The sequence below is a fragment of the Rhinopithecus bieti genome, unplaced genomic scaffold, assembly GCF_001698545.2.
Source record: "Rhinopithecus bieti isolate Rb0 unplaced genomic scaffold, ASM169854v2 scaffold_74066, whole genome shotgun sequence".
NCBI classification, from domain to species: Eukaryota; Metazoa; Chordata; class Mammalia; order Primates; family Cercopithecidae; genus Rhinopithecus; species Rhinopithecus bieti.
Genome location: NW_016827230.1, coordinates 117 through 8,005, shown reverse-complemented (window position 1 = coordinate 8,005; position 7,889 = coordinate 117). Strand labels below are relative to the sequence as shown.

The following is a 7,889-nucleotide window of genomic DNA, read 5'->3' as shown; positions in this document are numbered from 1 at the left end:
TAGGACTCTGTGGGCCCCGGCCTCAGGGGCAGCTCCAGGCGGGGACTCCTCCACTGTTCCTGGGCAGCCTGGCCCCAGGGCCTCGGGGCCTCAATTCCGCCCTGGATCTGGGGCCACCACCTGCTTCACAGGGACCTGGGACCCCTTCTGTCCCTGAGCCCATTTTAGAATCTGTCCTGAGTTTGTGAGACACGCTTTTTGGATTTGCACCAGAACTGCATTGAGTTTAATGGGTGAATTGAAGGAGAATTCAAAGTCTCGTGACTTTGAGTTGGCCCAGTAGGAGCTTATCTCCAACACGACTTTTAAGGCTCAGGCATGTGTAGCTACAGGTATTTCTTAGATACCTGGTGTGTTTTTTTGTTTGTTCTTATTTCCAATGTAAGTGGTTTTGCCACCCAAATCATTAGAAGACCTGTATTCAAGCTGTTTTGCTCCAGGTCAACATGGGTGTGCTGATGGGGGATGGAGTCACTGTCTGATGGGAGATGGAGTCACTGATGGATGGAGTCACTGATGGATGGAGTCACAGCTTGGGAGATGGAGTCACTCTCTGATGCGGGATGGAGTCCCTGTCTGATGGGGGATAGTGTCCTCAGCCTCCCACAGGTGCTGGGATTACAGATGTGAGCTACAACGGCCTGGCCTGGGGTTTTTTCTTGGCTTTTCTTATGTTTGCTTCCCCCACTCCTACTCCAAATATTTTTTGTTTCCTGTGACATTTAATATATCTGCTACTTCATGTTGTCTTACAATATGCATATAATTGTTCACGATTACAAGAGACAATATTACCACCCAGGGGCTGTCTCCTGAGTGACCTGAGGCTTCCATTTTGCCTTCAGCATGCATTCTGCTAGGAGGGGACAGCCACACGCCAGCAAAGTCGGCCCCTTTCTGTGTGGGGTTATCCTTTGGGTTTGATGCCCCATTAAGTTTAATGGCTCTGGTTGTATTCCATTTTAGGGCTTGGTGCTTTTTTCTTTTTAAAATGGCATTTTTTGAATATATAAAATATTTATGTGGTTCAAAAGCCAGACTCTGAAAGATGAGCTCAGAGAAGCTACGATCTCACGCCCGACTGACCTGTTCCTCTTATGGGCAAACAGATGATAATTTTCTTTCCTTTCTTACAAAACAGCGTGTACACCAGAATCACAATTACTATTCTGTACCTTGCTGCTTTTTTTTTTTTTTTTTTTAAGCAGAGTCTCACGCTGTCGCCCAGGCTGGAGTGCAGTGGCACAGTCTTGGCTCACTGCAACTTCTGCCTCCTGGGTTCAAGTGATTCTCCTGCCTCAGCCTCCGGAGCATGTGGGATTACAGGCATATGCCACCACGCCCGGCTAATTTTTGTATTTTTGGCAGAATTTTGTATATTTTGTATAATAAATTTTGTATATTTGTAGTTTCAACATGTTGGCCAGACTGGTCTTGAACTCCTGACCTTAAGTGATACGCCTGCCTCGCCCTCCCAAAGTGCTGGGATTACAGGCGTGAGCCACCGCGCTCATCCATGTACCTCACTTTTTAATTATGTATTTACTTATTTTATTTTTCAGAGACCGGGTCTCACTCTGTTGCCAGGGCTGGTCTTGAACTCCTGGGCTCAAGCAATCCGCCTACCTTGGCCTCCCAAAGTGCTGGGATGAGAGGCTCCTGCGACTGTGCCCGGCCCCTTGCTTGTTTTTTTAAACTTAATAATTTATCCTGGTGTTTCCTTGATACCCAAGGGGATCAGAGCTCTTCTGAATTCCTTCATCGCTCCTGCACGTAGTTGCTTTGTTTTTCCTGGGCCAACACTGGAAAGCTATCCACGGGCACAGAGAGTTTGGGTGCTCTGTGGTCACTCTCTGGCTCCCCGCATCCTTGGTTGCTCCCTCCATCCTCTTCCCTGCCAAGCTCACCGCACTACCTCCTGCCTCTTCCTTCCCAGCAGCTGGGGCTCAGGGGTGAAGCTGCTGGGGGCCTGTGCCCCCACCCCCCCAGGATGGCTGCCCCCTCTCTCCTCTGCTCAGGATCCTGCTGACACGGGACGGTCAGCACTTCTGCCTCCTGCAGACGGTCTTGCTGGCTCCAGGACTGAGCCTTGTGGGTGTTGGGGCAGGAGGGGTGGAGCGACTTGACCACTAGCAGCCAGCACTGTCCACAGGGCCTGGCTGTGGTTTGGTCACTTTTATTCCTGTCTGTTGAACACAAGCTGATGGAATTTAAAGCAGAATTGACCTCATTAATTGAGCTACAATGATTATCATCAGGTTGCCGAAATAACAGTGCGTTTGGGTTACTGCGGCTCCAACTCGAGCCTGGCACCTGCTCTTTGCAAAGGCTGTGGGCGCGAGGGAGCTTTGGTCTCCTGGGCTGGAGGGCGGCTGGGCCACCCTGCTCACACCTCCTTCCACCTGCAGCCATCCTACGATGTGCTCCTGCTGCTGCTGCTGCTGGTGCTCCTGCTGCAGGCCGGCCTCAACACAGGCACCGCCATCCAGTGTGTGCGCTTCAAGGTCAGCGCAAGGCTGCAGGGCACGTCCTGGGACACCCAGAGCGGCCCGCAGGAGCGCCTGGCTGGGGAGGTGAGTGGCCTGCAGGGGGAGGGGGCTCTGGGGAGGTGAGTGGCCCACAGGGGTGCCCAGCTGGGGAGGTGAGAGACCTGTGGGGTGTGGGGGCACTGGGGAGGTGAGTGGTCCACAGGAGCGCCTGCTGGGGAGGTGAGAGGCCTGCGGTGGGGGCACCTGTCCTGGTGAGGGCCTCCAAGGGCCACACACCACGACCCTCAAAGGCTCATTGTGCCACTTTGTATTTTAAAACACCCCAGAAAACCCCGAAGAAATAAAATGTCTTTTCTTTTCTTTTGTTTTGAGAAGGAGTCTCGCTCTGTCACCCAGGCTGGAGCACAGTGGCACGATCTCGGCTCACCGCAACCTCCGCCTCCCGGGTTCAAGCGATTCTCCTGCCTCAGCCTCCCAAGTAGTTGGGACTACAGGCACCCGCCACCACGTCCAGCTAATTTTTCTATTTTTAGTAGAGACGGGGTTTCACTATGTTGGTTAGACTGATCTCGAACTCCTGACCTCGTGATCCGCCCGCCTCGGCCTGGGATTACAGGCGTGAGTCACCGTGCCCAGCCGTAAAATGTCTTTTAAAAATACAAACACAAAGCCTAGGTAAGCCCAGGCCATCCCTGGGAAATATTCTGGACTTCATGCTTTCAGATTTGCTCTTGGAGACACAGAAGAGGGCTTTGTGGGGACTCTTTGTGGGGACAGGTCATGAAGTTTCCCCCCCTGGCCTCTGGTGGGGACACGGTTCTGCAGGGAAGGCATTGCCCACCCAGCCTGGCACGTGGGGCTCCGTGGAGCTGGGGTGTCAACAACTTCTGGCTGTCACCGCCTGAACAGTGTTCCCCTGGGCCCTGCCTACTGTCTCGCTGCCCCCTCAACTGAAAGGCGGAGGCTCAGCATCTTCCCTCCACCGAGCTACAGGTCCTGGCGGTGCTCCCCTGGGCAAACCTGCCCGCTGACCCTCAGGTGCAGTGACCACGAGGACTGTCAGCTTGATACCCAAACACCCGGGTGGCCACTCAGCATGGCTCTGAGTCCTGCCCCACCTCCAGGCCACCCTCTCAGCACGGCTGAGTCCTGCCCCACCTCCAGGCCTCCCTCTCAGCGGGGCTCTGAGTCCTGCCCCACCTCCAGGCCCCCCTCTCAGCGGGGCTCTGAGTCCTGCCCCACCTCCAGGCCCCCCTCTCAGCGGGGCTCTGAGTCCTGCCCCACCTCCAGGCCACCCTCTCAGCACGGCTGAGTCCTGCCCCACCTCCAGGCCTCCCTCTCAGCGGGGCTCTGAGGCCTCCCTCTCAGCGGGGCTCTGAGTCCTGCCCCACCTCCAGGCCCCCCTCTCAGCGGGGCTCTGAGTCCTGCCCCAACTCCAGGCCACCCTGGGCGGACCGGCCGCTGCTCTTGCCCTGCATACCTTGCCCTCCTGTGTTGGGCACACCACCGGCCTCCGAGTCTTGGTGCAGAGCCTCCAGTGCCCGCTAAGTCCTGGAAGACGCCCTCTTGCCCTTGGCTCGTTTCTCAGCTGACCCAGTCGCCCCCACCCTCCACGTTCCCCACTGACATTCCCTTCACCTGCCTCCTCAGCTGCTTTGCTGCTCTTTTGCCTGGCTGTGGTCACTCTCCCTGCTAGGACGGCAGTCCCTGGGCCTGAAATGAGACCCACCTGGGTTTCTGTCATGACTAGCAAGGCCCAGAGTCGGATGCATGAGGTGCTTTCCCCAGATCCCAGAACTGCTGGTCCCGGGGCTCAGGGTGGACGGCTAGGGCACAGGGTGGGCGGCTGGGGCGCAGGGTGGACGGCTAGGGCGCAGGGTGGGCAGCTAGGGCACAGGGTGGGCGGCTGGGGCGCAGGATGAACGGCTGGGGCTCAGGTAGTCAGCTGGGGCTGGCGCTGTCCTCCCTTGTGCCTGGAGGCATCTGGTCACCTCTGCCTTAAGTGTTTTCTTCCTCGGCCGTCAGGCACAGGCCCACCCTTGGGCGGCCTCCCCCGCCCCCTGCCCCAGAGCCAGGGCAAGGGACCGAGTGAAGGGCTGCGCCATCCCAGGCTCCGTAGAGACCACGTGTGTGGGGACGCAGGCGTTTCTGGGACAGTGAGGGAGTAAAGGCCTTTGTCTTTCCATAGAGGCCCAGGGATTAGTTCCCCCACTTCCTTCGCATTCAAAGAAAACTTCTGAAGTTAAAAGAATGCTGGCTGCTTGCTGCCTGTGGCCGAGTGGCGTGTCCAGCTGCCCGCCGCACAGGTGGTCCTGGTGAGGTAACACCTTTCCTGTCTCGGTCGCAGGTGGCCAGGAGCCCCCTGAAGGAGTTTGACAAGGAGAAAGCCTGGAGAGCCATTGTGGTGCAGATGGCCCAGTGACCCCCGGACGCAGAAACTGGATGGCAGTGCCCAGCCTGGCCCCAAGCACGGAAACACACAACCCCTAATCGCCCTGAGCTACTGCTTCTAACACCTCTTTTCCCTTGTGTGAGGACAGACCAGGCTGCAGTGGGGTTTTCACTTCCTAGGGTAGTTTAATTTTAAAATAGGCCAATGTTGGCTAGTCTGTGTCTCAGTCAGATCAGTCAGTGCCAAGGGCTCCCGTGTCCTAACAGCAGGAGCATGGCCGCAGCTTCCCAGGCCGAGGAAGGGCCCCCTGGCTCCGTCTCTGAGAGCCCCACCGCTGAGCAGGCCCCAGCTCCGCGTCCTGCCTCTCTCATGGCCTGGGCTGGAGCTCTCTGGACCTGACCGGGGGTCAGACTGTGGGTCCCCGTGTCTCCTGCCCACTCTGACCCGGCTTCTTCCCTCTACTCTTCGGGTCTATCTTGGGTGCTCAGTCAGCCCAGTGGGATCTTACCTACTTCCCTGCAAGGTGCACCTGCCCCAGGCTCAGTCTGCCCAGCGGCTCTTCCTGGACAGTGAGAACAAGGCTGGGCACCTCTGTCCTGGCCCGGGAGCTGTGGGGGCCCCTCCTCCAGAGCCCAGGCGCAAGTGACATGGGCTGCCATTGCTCTCCCAGGTGAAATCCACACCGGTCCACACTGGGTCGCCTGCCCTGTCTTCCTACGTAGACCCAGTCATTCTAGAGGAATCCGCCACCACAGTGGCTGGCCCACGTCCCGGTTACTGCCCACATCCTGGGCACTGTCATGCCCAGCTTGGAGTGCCACGTGGCCACTGCTGTGACAGGCAGTGTTCTTGGGGCTGGGACTGCATCTAAGGCTTTGTAAACAGGCTGGACCGTGTCTCCCTGGCCCCGGTGACTCCCTGGCCCCAGTGACCAGGGGAAGCTGAACCCCTCCCTTCTGTGTTTGCTCCCATTACTCAAAATGCAGGACAGATCAGGTCAGAGCCCAGGAATCCTCACAGGTTCACCCAGCCCCCTCTACCTCCTAGCAAGTACTTTGTCTTGATCCTCACTGAGAAGACCCCAGGGCCAGCGGTCTTCTCCATCTCTGCTGTTTTGGGGTCTTAGGGTACATCCCAGGCGGTCACTGCCCACCTGCCAGACTGCAGGGACAGCTGGGTGTGAGAATAACACTGGCTTTGGGTAGTGCCATGGCCAGGAGTGGGTTTCCCTGCGTCTCCTCTTCCCCGAGGGTGCCTGGATCCTCCCAGCTGACACAGCAGTAAATCTGCAGTGAGTTGGGGTGACTGTAAAACTAGGAATATTGTTATTTTGGTCATTACTTTCCAGCAGGTGTTTTTCTTCACAGTGGTTTTGTTTCTTTCCTTCTGGTCTGAGAACACATGAACATTTTCCCTTTACTGCCTTCGGGTGTATTGACTGGTCCCCCATGGGCTGCTGGAAAGGCCCAGAGATGCATTCTGTGGCCTGGGGCCATCAGGATCAAAGAACCAGGAGGCCTGGGAGATGCAGCTGGATGGGGCTGCCTGCTAGGGGGTTTGAGGACCCTCCCAGGTTTCCCACTGCTGAGCAGGAGTAACTCTGGCTGCCAAGATACCTTCATGGTGTTCACAACAAGTGGGATCATTATTTTCCACCATTCGAGGGGAATGCAGGCAAGACGGCTCCCCAGCTGCTCCGAGAGGGGACAAGGCAGTCCCTCTCTGCAGCCCTCAGCAGCTCCTGAAGGACAGAGACAGGGGCAGGGCAAACGCTTTGGCCACGGTCCCAGACAAGCGCCACTGTGGGAGAGGAGAGGCCACTCTTACTGGCACTGGATGCAGACCCCACCCCGTCTGCAGGACACTCCCACCTCCCTGCAGCTTGGAGGCCGGTGGGGTCTGCTCCTGGGAATGCAGTGGGAGCCACAGGGACAGTACTGATGTCTTCTTGGGGGTAGACCAGAGAGCTCAAATTTCAGAGCCAGAATTAGGCACTTGGAGCGTTTTTACTGGCTTTCACCTTATTTTAGAGCGCTTAAAAAATCCGGACAAATGGGGTTTAAAAGAACTGTCTCTTTCAATCTATGTTTTGGTTTAATACGCTTGAGCAATAAACGCTGCCTTGTAGACGTGGCTGTGGCTGTTTAATGTTGGGTCTCAGCAGGGTCGGCTCTCTCACTACTGGAAACCTTGGGACACAGGGAGGAGGGCCGGGTGAAGGGAGGGCCAGCTTTTCGCTCACTGATTTGTGTAACCCCTAGAGGCCAGTACTGGGGGCTGGGGAGAGCCCAGTGGCATTCCTGGGGGAAGAGGGAGGGAGCTGGAAAGGAACCACCCCAGCCAGGGGGACACAACCACTCCCTGCCCTTCAAGTCCCCCACCAGTCCCTTCAGAGTCGGGGCAGAACCTCCCTTTTGGGGTATCTTGGGAAGTTAAATGCAAAATAAAGTTGATTCAAAACCAAATAAAGACATCTAGGCTTTGGAAAGTTGCCATGAGTGAGGGTCCTAGTGGGGCGGGTGTGTCTTTCCTACCCCCACCCTGAGGTGCCAGATGAGACACGAGCTACCCCTGCCGGGCGATGGGGGGTGGGGTGATCTGATCTGCGGGGTCGGAGGGGATAGGACACGGGCTGTGTGGACCTGGGTGGGCTCAGAACACCCGGGGGACAGCGGCGTGGGACCCCACGAGTGGTTCTGCGGACACCAAGGCCCTCCCAGTTTCCACCGCAGGACGGGGGCGCTGCTGCGGTCACCCCCTGGCCCCCAACAACCAGGACCCGCAGGGCGTAGCCCGGGAGGAGCGAAGCGTCCGCGGCGTCCTCACCCCGCCGCTCCAGCCTCGCGTGGGGCAGGGCCCAGGGAGACGGGGTGGCGTGAGGGCCCCGGGAAGGGCGAGAAGGCCCGGCGGGCCTGGGAGGCCTGAGGGAGGGGCAGGATGTGACCCGCGGGTCTTTGTGACCTGGTGGGGGATTGAGTGTGACCTTCACATGGGGGCACCGGGCCGCA

The 7,889-nt window shown here is 57.6% G+C and overlaps 1 long non-coding RNA gene across 1 annotated transcript; it reads left to right on the top strand.

Annotated features, from left to right (window-relative positions):
• The first annotated feature begins 2,387 nt into the window (after positions 1–2,387).
• Positions 2,388–7,014, top strand: LOC108523224 (uncharacterized). Its single transcript, XR_001883761.1, has 2 exons — positions 2,388–2,573; positions 4,837–7,014. It is a non-coding gene; the product is annotated as an uncharacterized LOC108523224 (long non-coding RNA).
• Positions 7,015–7,889: the final 875 nt, after the last annotated feature.